General features: G+C 39.8%; 1 pseudogene across 1 annotated transcript; it reads right to left on the bottom strand.

The window, feature by feature from the left end:
• Nucleotides 1-10796: 10796 nt before the first annotated feature.
• On the bottom strand, nucleotides 10797-13429 carry LOC144373201 (gamma-crystallin A-like; annotated as a pseudogene). The gene is made up of 2 exons (XR_013432969.1): nucleotides 13189-13429; nucleotides 10797-11119 (listed from the first exon to the last, which is right to left on the bottom strand). The product of XR_013432969.1 is annotated as a gamma-crystallin A-like (transcript).
• Between the last annotated feature and the right edge of the window lie 492 nt (nucleotides 13430-13921).

Raw genomic sequence — 13921 nt, 5'->3', positions numbered from 1 at the left:
TTTACTGGCTAAGACCCTTCAGGACAAAAAAGGTAAACCCATACCTGGGGTATGCATTGATTCCTATCAGGGTGAGTCATTATCCCTTCCAAGGGGAAAGGGAATCCAGGTATTTAGCTCATCATCAAGTGGCTGATTGATCTCTTCAAGGTATGGGCCACATTGAGGCACAGTTGGTCTTTCTTGCTGACAGATTGGACATTGTACAGAGACAGTAGCTGATTTTGCCTTGGCCATGTGGGAGCTAAGGCCTAACCTTCACTTCTGCCACCATGAACACGTTGCTCTGCCCTGGAGGTCATTGTGTCAGCACTAGGGTAGCTGATGGCAGAGAATGATTGATAGCCAATGATCAAATCATTTTTTTATTTTATTTGTGGAGGGAAGTGGTATTGGGTTTCAACCCAGGGGTGATTTACCACTGAGCTACATTCCTATTCCCTTTTAAAATTTTTAAATTTTGAGACAGGGTGCTTAGGGACTCATTAAGTTCCAGAGGCTGGCCTTGAATTTGCCATCCTCCTGTCTCAGCCTCAGAACACTGAGATTATAAGCATGTGCCACCATGCCTGCTCCTAAATCACTCTTTTTGCTTTGTTGTTTAGTGTGCCTTCCATGGTGGATGCCCTGAATAGGCATTAATATGGGGATGCAATCATCTTCATATTTTGTACACTCTCCTATGTTTGCATACACATTTCTACCCCAGATCTGCTTGTCCTTAACCTTTCTCCTTCCTGGCCCTGGACCAACCAGCCATTGTCATTCATCACTGCTCAGTATTCTATATATATCCTAACCTGTCTATTTTTCTTTCTACACAAAGTGGATGGGCAGGGACACTTCCTCAAGGTTGTCCCTGGGAGCATTTCCTTCTCTGCTATTTTTGGGGCCACCCTTGAGGGAGCCGTGATCATGCAGGAGCCCTCCATATGGGGCTTGTACACACACACCAAGGCAACCATGAGAGAACCAAGCTCACCCAGCCTTTTTCCTCTTCCATCAGATTGCGAAAAGATGCCTGCAGTGCAATATTAAGCATGATCTGGGAGGGAGCAGGGCAATAGCAGAGCCTCAGCCAGTCCCACAGAGAACTCTCCAGCTAGAGTCCTTGAGGATGAGGTGAGAGGACCAGGACTGTGTCCCCGCATTGCCCAGTCATCTGATGTGAGCTGTGGCTATGGAGGGGCTTGAGATTGGATGAGACAGCGCCCTTCAGTGGAAGGAAATTCCTTGAGACAAACTCAGCTTTCAGTATCTGGGAGAAAGAGTGACTGGCCCTGAGTGGGAGTCTGGGCAGCGCACCAGTGTCCTCTGTACGAGAAAGTAAATATTGTTGATGGTCTCACTGTCTGAGACAACCACAGTGAACATTTTGGTATTTATCTATGTATAAAACTCATGTGTGGTTGTATTACTTACACAGTGTGACATGCTCTTGTGTTCTTCTAGGTAGTTTTTTAAATAAAGGGATTAATAAAATTGATTAAGGTGATTGTATTTAGCCTTTTTAACACAAAGGTGTTTTGTTTTGGTGAAGCAAGACTTTTAATGAGAAGTCATTCTGGACCCTCTACCATACCCATACTTAAGGCCTGGTCAGTGTTCAAGAGAGGATTCCATTCAGCTGAGGGAGTCACTAAAAGATATATACAGGGTCATTTTCCTGTGTTGAAAGTTTGAAACCTTAAGGAGACAAAATTCACAACCCCATTTTATGTAAGAGACTGAATATATTCAGTGCCATTCATAGGTGAGGATTTGAGGATGATAATGAAATATCATGCAGTAAAAATTAATCTGACTTAAAATTACCCTGATTTTTATTTTTAGTATAATGTTTAAATAATTTACGACCCTGGAGAAATGTGCTTTTAGTTACATAGATACACTCCATCTTTGGTTCTGATGCAGAGACACCAGTAATCTTAGGAAAGAAAGTAAATTATCAGGAACACAAGGTCAGGATGTGATCAATTCTAATAGAAGAAATTTAAGGATTAAATATATCTCAGCATCAATTGTAACTACTCATAGAAGGCCTACTTGGGCATTTGTCCCCACTGGTATGTGCTTTTCTTTTGAGCCTTGGGAGCTATTGCCTCCTCGTGATGATGGGTACCTTAAAAAGGTCCAGGGTCTTCTGTGGGTCTGGAGTTTGAAGGAAGATATCCTTGAGAGGAGATGATCCTGGATGTGGAAATAGTCTTCAGGGAGTTTCCACATGTGGGCTGTGTTGCTATCTGTATAGCCTTGTCTTCTGGGAGCTGGTGAGCTGTGACATGAAACAGAAGAAGAAGAAAGAAATTAACACAAGCTGTAGTCACCCTGGCTTTATAGGACTTGTTAAAATTTTTAAAAGCTTAACTAAAAATAATGTTTTTTTTTTTTTTTTTAGTGCTTAGATAACACAGAACAGAGAGCCAGCCTTTGTTCTGGCACATTCAGTCACATTGTAATCCCAGGCTATGATCAATTGCCTGTAATGAACCTGGGCTTTCTCCTTGGTGTGTACAATGAGGTAGCTACTTTCTCTCCACTTCTCATGCGACTGCAGGTTTACTCTCCTGGCAGGGGCAAGGACCCTAATACCTGATAGGCCCCAAGAATCTCATCCACTCTGTAGCTTCCAGATGCCAGGCAGCTGGTATTTCTAGAGAACTCCTGTAAATAGCTGATAACTACCGCCTCCCAAGCCCCAACTAAGCAGCTTGTATATCCCCCCAGTGACTCATGATAGACTATTATAAAAAGTGAACTCCCTAGTGGATAGGTGTCCCTAGAACAGAACTCCCACAGTATCCACACCCCGCCTCTGACGTGGCTCTCTGTGGGATAGAAAAGCATGGGAGGAGGTGGTAATAGGCTGGATATGGCCCATTCCTAGCCTGTATCGTGTGACATTGAATAATTTGCCCCTATCTCTCACACAACCAGTAGCAGTCTTAAAGGAGCCCTGGGGTAAACAATTAAGTCATACTGAGCATCACATAAAAATACCTAGAAATAAAATATTGGCTCAAGAATTTCAAGCGTTAGCTTCAGCAAATAAATGTAAAACCGTGAGAATGTCCGGGCTTCAACCAGAGGCCTACACTCAAGTCCTCTTAGTCTTGCAGTCAGCTTCTTATGTTGGAGCATGAGGGACTTGAGCTGGGTAGAGCAGGGGGTGTGAATGATGCTTTGGAGGCCTGCATAATTGGCTTGGTGGGGCACCTAGCACTTGCAAATGACACCAACTGGAATGACCTACCCTGACTGACTGCCCCATGGATTTGCTTTCACACTCCTTCCTCCAGAGCTTTTTAAGTGTTTTCATTGCAATACTAACAATACTGTGAAATTGTTGAATAGGCATTATTTGTTGAGCGATGTCTACACACATCCATGCACACTTCTGCAGTTTCTGTTATTGCTCATATAATCTTTGGAAAGACAAAGATTAACTACCTTAAGCCTCAGTTTCCCCATTTATAGAATAAGAGTGACAATGAAAAATGAAACAAAATATTGGATTTGGAAGCACATAGTAAATGGTGAAATAATACTGATGACCAAAAAATGGAATCAGATATATTGATAAACAAAAAAATCATTCACAACATTTGCCAAAGATGGTAAGGCAGACTTTGGAGATAGGTATAGAGACCATGGAATTGGGGTTTTGCAGTGGAGAAGAGAAATTGCTTTTGGTTTCATCTCCAGCGTGGCCATGTGGAGATTTGTAAGCAAGAAACATGGTGGAGGTCAGTGGACGGAAAATCACTAAGAGGAAACATTAAGAAATTGTATATCTCGAAATAAGGTGTTGGTTCAAGAGTTTGGGGAGAAGTTGGCTTCATGTGACTAAGTCCAAAATCATCAGAATATCTGGATTTTTGGCTAACCTGACTTGACAGTATTATTACTGAAGGCAGGCCAGGGTGGACAGTTACCAGGGATAGGAGATGGTCACTAAACTAACTTAGCAGTATTCTTGTTCTAACCAGATTCTACCAGGATAGAGAGGAAAGTCCAAGTTTAGATCTAGTCAGGTTGAGGACTCAGAGAAGACAGACTAAAATATTGGTCAAAGAGAGTCTTTGTTAATATTTTAGTAAATGCTACAGGTGAGTATTCATACCTTTGAACATCAATTAATAATATGTTTGCATTTCTGACCTTTGGTGTCATAATGTCTATACTTTTGCCTGTGGTATGGAGACTAAATGTGATCAAGGGATAATTTCACACACAGTATTAAGAAACTTTGATTTAACTGATTTAATTTTCTGTTTGGTAATTTTGATATCTCCATCAAACGATGACTCTGTGTTTGTATGTGATGTTGAGTTGGGTGCAAAGGGAGGTATAACATCTCTGTGCATTTAGAGAGGATAGAGTCATTGAAATCTACCTGCACCTGGTGGTCAATGTACCTGCCTCATCACAGAGCATCCAGCTCTTGCAGTCCACCTGTGTGACCACATTGCTGCAGGACTACAGGTTGGAGTGGTGGCTGCTGCACTCACAAGAGTGAGTGCAATGGAACATGCCAATAGTCAGGAAAATCCTCCAATGAACACATAACCGTGAGTTTACGGCCAGCCCTGTCCTAAAATCACCTCACTGTGTCTGGGGGACTATAGTACAGAAGCCAGTCTTATTCATCAGCTGTAATGGAGGTTTAGATGTGTGTGCTTGGTGTGCGTGTGTGTGTGTGTGTGTGTGTGTGTGTGTGTGTGTGTGTGTGTGATTATATCAGGTCTATCAGGTGATTTGACCTGGTTTGCCTAGCAGCAGAACTTCTCCCTTTTTTTCATACTACTAATGCAGTTTTCTTCCTCCTCCTCCTTCTCTCCTTCTCCCTCTCTTCCTCTTCCTTTTTTCTATTTTGCTATTCATTACCTTGTAGCTTTGATACTTTTATTAAAATGCTTCATGGTAGCACATGCCTGCAATCCCAGCAGCTCAAAAAACTGAGGCAAGAGGATCACAAGTTCAAAGCCAGCCTCTGCAACTTAGTGAGGCCCTGAGCGACTTAGCAAGACCTTGTATCAAAACAAAAGTGGGGGGGGGCAGGTATATGGCTCAGGTATTAAGTGCCCCTGATTAATCCCTGATACCCAACCCACTCCAAATGCTTTGAGATCTTTGAAACAATTTGGAAAAGGACAAGTCAGGAAACATGTCCTTCCACTTACCATTTAATTGAATGTTTATGGCTAAATAGAGAAATAGTGGACATAGACAAAATTCACCTGAAAACTATATTTGTTTTAAATTTTGGCAGCCCAGAAGGGCTCACAAGGGAGATTTATTTCCCCCCGCCCCCAGAGCATCTGTGATGATCTGGGCATATGGAAGGTTGTTGTTCCCAAAGACTAGAACATCTTCACTGTCCCTGAAGTTGACCTCCTCCTTCCCAGTCTTCACAGCAGTCCAGGACCCACTTCCTAGGAAATATCTTCCCCAAACTGACTCTTCCTCCTCTTTCCCTTCTATTCCATGACTCCTTCATTTCATTACCGTCCAACAGCCCTTAAGCATTGTCTTTCTTGTAAGGTGTCTTCTTTCCCAGGTTCAGTCTCTTCATCAGGTTTATGAGCCAGGATAAGCACCATGCCACACTTCTCCATTCCCTATAACTACTTACTAATTAATAGGATGTGTGAATGGAGCCCCGTACACATGAATGACAGTTAAACCAATGATTGCTGTCCCATTCTGGAAAAAAAATGACTCCCCCACATGAGGTCATTCATGTGGGTGTCCACAGACCAGACATTACACTTCATGTCCCAACACATGTTTTCTCCTGCTTGCCCACTACCACACTGCTGGTTCTGTCCTGTCATTGGGGACCTGGGAAGACTGGACAGCTGTGTAGACAGAGTGGAGGCTTCCCTGGGGAAGTGGAGGGCATTGAAATGGACCAGAGCATAATCAGGCCTGTTGTGTTAAGGTCTCAGAAATTAATAGACAGGAGAGATGGGCTGAGAGAGTGAAAATAGACAGGAAAAAAAAAAGGAAGCAAAAAGAGTTCAGTAAAATTTTTGTGAAGAGAAATGAGAGAAATTATCAGTTTCTTGTATTTTAGAAGATGAAGGGGTCAAGGCTGCAAGACAGGCTTTGTTATAACTCTTTGTATTGTCAGCAACCTCTACCCCCACTGTCCTAGAGCATGACATAGATTAGGAGACTGAAGATAATTTGAGTCCTTTTTATCACAAATAGTTGAATACTGAATATAACACTAAAGTTATATATATATATAAAATTTGTTTCATTTAAAAATAAGTACAGAACTCAGTCTTAAAAAGATAGGCCTTTTTATAAATCAGAAAAAATTAAGCCATTTAAGATCCTTTAGGAACTCATAGTTAAAATAAGAAATTTGCACATCAAAACATTTGAATCAATCTAATACAACCCTGGCTTCAGCCATGTACAGTAGCCTAGCACATGCCCATAATTCCAGCAGCTGGTCAGGGAGGTGAGTGATGAGGCAGAAGGACTGCAGTTTTGAGGCCAGACTAAGCAGCAAAGATCCTGTCTCAAACTAAAATTTGCAATGGCTGGGAGTGTAGCTGAGTGATAGGTGGAGCACCTGTCTGACATAGGCAAGGTCCTGGGTTCCATCCTCAGCACTGCAAAAACAAACACACAGATATAACCCTGGGTTCTTCTAAACCTAAAATCATTTAGGACATATCAAATTTACCTGAGGCCTTTTAGAAGCCTTAGTGGTTTATTTCCCTCCCTCCTCAACTCATGTGCAAATGTTTTGGTTTAAAATCTGCGTTCTCCTGTAGCATTTTCAGAACCCTCCTCTCCCTCCATGGATTACACTTTTCTTTCCAATCCTCACAAATCTGAGCTCCATCCACATCCCATACCCCCAATAGCTGCCCCTTGGCTACACATGTCCTCAGCAGGAGAGTCCTGATGAATACTCCCTCTGAAGTCTTGGGAGTGAGGTTCAGTCTAAATGAAGGCAATTCTGGAGCTCCCAGTGTAAGGAGTATGGTTTTGGAGGAGAGATGTGGACACAGCTCCTGGCTATGGGAAAGAGTTCAGCTGGAGGAGGCCAGAATGAAGCTCTCTGAAGTACCCAGTCCAGGCCAGGGGCCATGACTGACCAAGCCTAACTGCAGTATGATCACCATGGAGAGACGAATCCATAAAAATATGCGTAGATAATGAATGGAGGATGCAAGAATTGAACTCATGCCTATGTGCCCCAAGGCCTGAATTAATTATCTTTCCATATACCAGTAACTTGTTTTAGATGTTATACTTTCAAATCTTCTTAAATCATACACTTCTCATATCAGGTCCAATGCCATGTTTTGTTTTGTTGTTTTAATTTCCACAAGCCCAAGCACACCAATAGCCTGTCTATCATGAGAATCTTTGGTCCTGACAGGAGTTCCAGTAAATTTCAGCATTTTGACCAACCGATTGATTTCTTCAGGCTCACTGTAAGATCTCAGCATTTAACCAGTTGTAAAGGGATCTGTAATTCTTGGTTCATCCATTTGTGTGTAGACTGCTAAGACAGTAGTAGTAAGTAACTGTCAAAAGGACACTGAGAATTTCAAATACCTTTAAAGTAGAGAAATATTCTGGAAAAAGACTCATTTACTCTGATGTTTGTCCTTACAACATCTGTATATACAGCATGTCCATGTACATAGCACAACTTTAGCAAAACCAATGGAGTTATAACTCCAACATACTAAGCCTCTACCGCATGCTAGCATTTACAGGGGTATTTCATTTATTCCTCATGGGAAGATGAAAGTAGAAAAACTGGGGCTAGGGAGGATAAATAACTTTTTCAAGTCCATATATCCTCTAGGTGGTCAAGCCCAAAACCAAGTTTGTGGGCTTCAAAGCCCACCTTGAACCATTGGCATAACTCTCCTCAAAACTGAATGGAGTCTGAAGTGTTGGAGCTGGAAGGAAAACTAGAACTTATCTTGTCCAAACCCCTCCTTTTATAGAGGAGGAGACATGTGGCTTACTGAGTTTTATCAGATAAAATGCAGTTTTCTAAATCTTTCATTCAGCCAGATTAAAACAAAACTTGAAGTTAATCAAATTATTTTCAGTGAAACTTTGTACCTAAGTTTTCTTTTTTATTAAAATAGAGTTCTGGAACCATTGATCTACCTGTTATCTCTGTAGATCTGCTTGCCGTGAGTATTTCCTATAAATAGAATTGCACAAAATATGGTCTTATATTATATTATGGTCTTATATTATTATGCATAATATTTGGTCTTGCTTCTTAAACTCAACATATGTTTTCCAGGTCCATTTATATTGTACCATGTGTTAGTGCTACATTTCTTTTTTATGGCCAAATAGTATTTCATTTTATATATTTATCACATTTTGTTTATATAAAAATCCATTGATATTTGGATATTTGGGTTGTTGCCATGTTTTGGTTATTGTGAATTGTGCCACTATGAGGACTTATGCCATAAATTTTTGTTTGAATATCTATTTTCAATTCCTTTGGTTATATACCAGGGTAGAATTGCTGGGTCATAAGATTACTGTAAGTTTAACTTTTTGAGAAACTTCCAAATCATTTTCCACGCAGACTGTACCATTTTACGTTCCCACATTTATGATTTATGAAGTTTCCAATTTTTCCACATTATCACCAACACTAGGTATTTTCTGTTTTGAAGATTTAAAAAGATCATTATAGAAACCCTGATAGACATTAAGTAGTATCCCATTGTAGTTTTGATTAGCTTTTTCCCTAATAACTATTGATTTTGAGCATTTTTTAATTTATTTGTTGGCTATTTATATATCTTCTTTGGGAAAATGTATATTCAAATACTTGTCCTGTTTTTTAAATTGGGTCATTCTAGTTTTGTTGTTGAGTTGTAAAAGTTCTTTATATATTCTCAACTTTAGAATCTGATCAGATATATGACTTGGAAATATTTTCTCACATTCTGTGAGCTATCTTTTTACTTTCTTTATTTTTTAAAATTTTTTATTTGTTTTAATTAGTTATGCATGACAGTAGAATGTGTTTATACACTTTAATATATCATACATAAATGGGATATAATTTCTCATTTTTCTAAGTGGACATGTTGTAGAATCATTTTGGTTATGCTGTCACGTATATACATACAGAAATAATGTCTGTTTCGTTCTACTATCCTTCCTGTTCCCACATCCTCTTCCTTGCCTGCACTTCCCTCTACCTAATTTACTTTCTTGATAGTGTTTTTTGGTGCATAAATTTTTTAAATTTTGATGAAGTTCAAGTTTTTTCTTTCATTGCAAATTGTTTTAGTGTCATATTTAAGAAATCAATGTTTAATAAAAGGTCACAAATATTTATGCATATGTTTTCTTCTAAGAATTTTATAGTTTGAGTTCTAACCCTTAAAGTCTTTACTCCCTTTGGAGTTCATTTTTAGTAAGATATCCAGATTCATTTGTTTTTGCATGTGAGATGTAGAGTTGTCCAAGCACCACTTGTGGAAAAGACTCTTCCTTCTCCATGAATGATCTTCACATTTTGGCAAAACTCAGTTGGACCTGGGTTTACTTCTGGACTCTTAATTCTTTCCACTTATCTATAGTGTGTCTTTATGCTAGCACCTCACGCTTTTATTATTGTTGTTTTGTGGTAAGTTTTGAAACTGGGAAATGCGAACACTTCCTTTTTTTTAATTTTGTCCTTTCTCAAGATTGTTTTGGCTATTCTGGATCACTTACAATTTTATATGAATTTTAGAATCAGAACTTATCAATTTCTACAAAGAAGTCAATAGGGATGGAGTATTAATTTTGCTTATATAAATTTGCAAAATTTATATATTCTCAACTATAGAATCTGATCAGATATATGACTTGGAAATATTCCAGGAGAGCTGCTCTACTGAGTGAGAAGAAATTCCATGACAGGCACAGTAGCACATATTTAAACCTTATGCTGTACAACTGAGTCTTTGATAATTGCATCTCAATACAAATTCACAGTGGCATGCAAACTAATGATAACCATATGGTGCTGTTGAATTTGAGGGAATACTAAGGACATATGGATTCCTTACATTTGCATTGATATGATAATTTAAATTGTATTCACAATCTTTCCCATTTTGGGATTTAGTGAAGTGGGCATTTATTATTGGTTGTTATTTTACATAAGGTGAAATTAGACACAAAGCAGATAGAAGCGACTTGCTCAAAGGGATAAGCTAGAAAGTATGGTAACTAATCACAGTGGTCTCCCTGAAACTGAGGGTCCAAAGACCTTTGGCGCTTAAACTGGGAAAGTCCCAGGGAAACTGGGCTGAGTTGGTCACTCTAATTAGTAGTAGAGACTGCATAAGAAACTAGGCTATTTAATTCTTGTTTAGCACTTTTCTTATTATGATGATCTAATCAAGGAGTCTTGCCCTTCTCTGCTTTGGAAAATTCCACTTAAAACCCTCTCTTTATACATCTTTCCTTGACTAGTCTTATCTGAGACATCAGCCACCCTTGCCCTCCAGCAATCTCTTGTGTTTGGTGTGCCAGCCACAGTAGATTATGCATTTTCTTCTCTCTGTGGGTTCTAATAGTTGTTCATTATATTAATCTTTCCTCTCTCCTTCAGACTGTAGGAAGGTGGGAACAACCTGCCTTCTCCCCAGACAGGAATGTATGCCTGACCAACAGGAATTAAGTGGACATTCAAAACACCTTTCAGGGTCAGGTAAGTTGTCTAGGAGTCACTGAGTATTTACAATTCAATTATTACTTAATGATAAGCAAGAGCCACTTAGTGCCAGAAAAAAAGTTTGTTTATTTATTGCATCTCTATGTGGATCACAAAGAAAAGCACTGCTTCATACAAATGCAGAGAACCGACTTTGGCGTCCATTGTGCCCCAGTCATGGTAGCACCTGTAGTCTCCTGGCCTGAGCAGGTACTGCTGCCCCCTGTAGTTGGGCATCTTGTAGAGGACCCAGCAGCCCTCCAACACATGGATGGAGTAGATTTTGTCGAGATGGTAGTGATTGTGGATACAGGAGCAGTCTTCTGTGAGCTCAGACACCAGGCCTCTGTAGTCACTTCTCTCATACAACCTTATGCTGTGCAAGCTGGTCTGTTGTGATAATCAACAAAAGAACAAAAATGAACGGCACATATGTGTGGTACAAACAATACTGACACAGTCAGCCTTTTATTTTCATGAAGTGAGCTTTTCCGACAATCCTCTAAAAAGTTTCTCCCTAATCCTACTCCTTGTGTTATTGTTCTAACAAATTAGGAAGAGTATTAAAATAAAGCTGACCTGACCAGTGAACTGGAGATCTTGCAGAAGAAACTAGCATTGAGGGCTGAGGATTTAGCTCAGTTTAGGCATGCACTAAACCCCTGGGTTCAATCCCCAGCACCACAAAATAAAACAAAACAAAAACTAGCATTGAAACACAGGGAATAGTAGTGTTTTTCCCTTGTAAGTAGCCACTCTCCTAAGTAGCCACTCTCCACAGCCCTGATCAATGTGTCTGCAGATAGAATTTTAACTCCCATTTGCATTTCAGCCTCATAGAACTGGGACCTATCCAGCTTGTTTTAAGGTTCCATCTTGCACTCATGATATACAGTGATTCCTATTTACTCTGGTCCTCACGTCTCTTCAAAGGATATTTGGCCAAGTGATTTGTACAATTTGGGTTTCTGCTTATTTTTATCTCTTTGTGCATCTGAAAAATTTTCTAGATTAAATTTTATTTATTTATTTGTTCTTTTGTTTGTTTGTTTGTTTATTGGTAGCACTGGGAATTGAACCCAGGGCCTCTTTCTATTCTTGAATCTCTTTGCCATGCCACATGATTTGGTTACATCACAAAGTATAAACATGTTTCATGTGACTAAGAAACATGAAGCAGCACTTTGGTGAGAACCAAGACCCATGAAATTCTAATCAATTATCTGTCTCTTTCATTTTAAGAAACTACTTGATGATGATCACTTGAAAGCCACAGGTGCCGAAACACAGTGTTCTATGTTCTGGATCAGTGTGTCATGGAGGGTAGTGAAGAGAACCAGTGGTACAATCAGAGATGTTCTACCTACATTGCTCTCGCATGGGTGGTTAACGTTTTATCATTAAAAAAGAATTACCTGTGTGGGCTTTTTTCTTGAATGAGCAAGATGAATTTTTTTTTTTAAATTAGAGATTGCCTAGATGTTTTGAACTTTAAATTTATTTTTAAAGTTTATTTATTTTTGAATTGACAGGTAAATTTGTAATATTTATCATGCACGACGTGATGCTTTTAAGCGTATACTGTATACATTGTGGAGTGGTTAAAGCTAGCTAATACATATGGGTATCCACACATGGTTATCATTTTTGTGGTGAAAGCACTTAACATCCACTGTCTTAGAACTTAAGAAGACAATATATAGTTGGGCATGATGGCGCATGCCTGTAATCCCGGCAACATGGGAGGCGGAGGCAGGAGGATTGCAAGTTCAATTCCCTAAGCAACTTAGGGAGACCCTGCCTCAAAATAAAAAAAAATAGAAGGGCTGTGGATGTAGTTCAGTGGTAAAATGCTCCTGGGTTCAATCCCTAGTGAGAAAAAAAAAAGAATGCAATATATAATCATTAACTGTAATCATCAAGTGTACAATAGATTTCTGGACTTATTCTTCCTACCTGTGATTATTATGATTATACATCCTTGGAACAACATGTCCCCAAACCTTCCCTCCTTACCAACTTCCCTAGCTTCTAGTACCACCATTCTCCTTTCTATGAGATCAGCGTTTTAAGATTTCACTTCAGAGTGAGATTACAGGCATTTGTTTTTCTGTGTCTGGTTTATTTCACTTAACATAAGGTCCTCTAGGTTTATCCATGTCTTTACACATGACAGAATTTCCTTCTTTTTATGGATGGGTGTCCTATATCTCTATTCAGCCAATTTTATTTTTAAAGGTCATAATTTCTTATGCTCCAAAGTAATGTTGAGGTCCTTAAGGAAGAAAAATATATATATATATATATGGGGAGATCAATTTTATATATATATTTCTTTTTCTTTTTTTTTTTTGAAGGTAGGATCTTGCTGTCTTTACAGTGAGCTCTAGTACACTATTGGGAACAAACAACTGACAGGAGCTGACCTCTCACATCAGTCAGGTGGAAGCAAGACTCACATAAGGAATCACGCGGCAGGAGCAGATGGAGTCATTGAAGCCCATCCACTGCTGTTAGGAGGGGTATTCCCCCTGCCGCAGTAAATTCTGGTTGCCCTGGTAGTTGGGTTGCTCATAGAGCATCCAGCAGCCGCTGTCCATGCAGATGGAGTTGCAGCAGCTGAAGTAGGTCTGCAGGTTGGGACAGTCGCTGTTGCACTTGTAGCAGCGGCCCTGGAAGCCCCGGTCCTCATAGAATATGATCTGCAGTGGGAACAAGGTGACAGCACATGGTCAGCCTGAAGGAACATCCCCCACAGAGTAGACACTTGATAGATACGTATGGCACTTGGATTGGCTCACCTTCCCCATAGTTGTGGAGAGCGAATGATCAGCGTCCAGTGTGATGGGGACAAGTGTGGTAGCTGATATATATATATATATATATATATATATATATATATATATATATATATATCAGGATGGCTGCCGTGTTGGCAAGAACAACACAAAAGCGACGTGGGGGTAAAGCGTAAGGGGATTTCTGTGTTCTCTCTGTTTTTCATTTGGGATCATGGGGCAGGGGGCTCTCATTCTCTCTTGCATTTTCAAGTTGTCCTCACTAGCTCCAGTGAAAGGAATTAAAGTCAGCAGAGCCATTATGACCTTGGAGACAAAGGGCGCGCTTCTCATCCTATGCAGCTCTCTAGAAATACATTACATGCCCAGCATTTTGCAGTTTGCCTATAGAAAC

Source organism: Ictidomys tridecemlineatus, unplaced genomic scaffold, assembly GCF_052094955.1.
Source record: "Ictidomys tridecemlineatus isolate mIctTri1 unplaced genomic scaffold, mIctTri1.hap1 Scaffold_295, whole genome shotgun sequence".
NCBI lineage: Eukaryota > Metazoa > Chordata > Mammalia > Rodentia > Sciuridae > Ictidomys > Ictidomys tridecemlineatus.
Note: the sequence above shows the minus strand (reverse complement) of the source record. Positions and strands in the feature narration are given on the sequence as shown.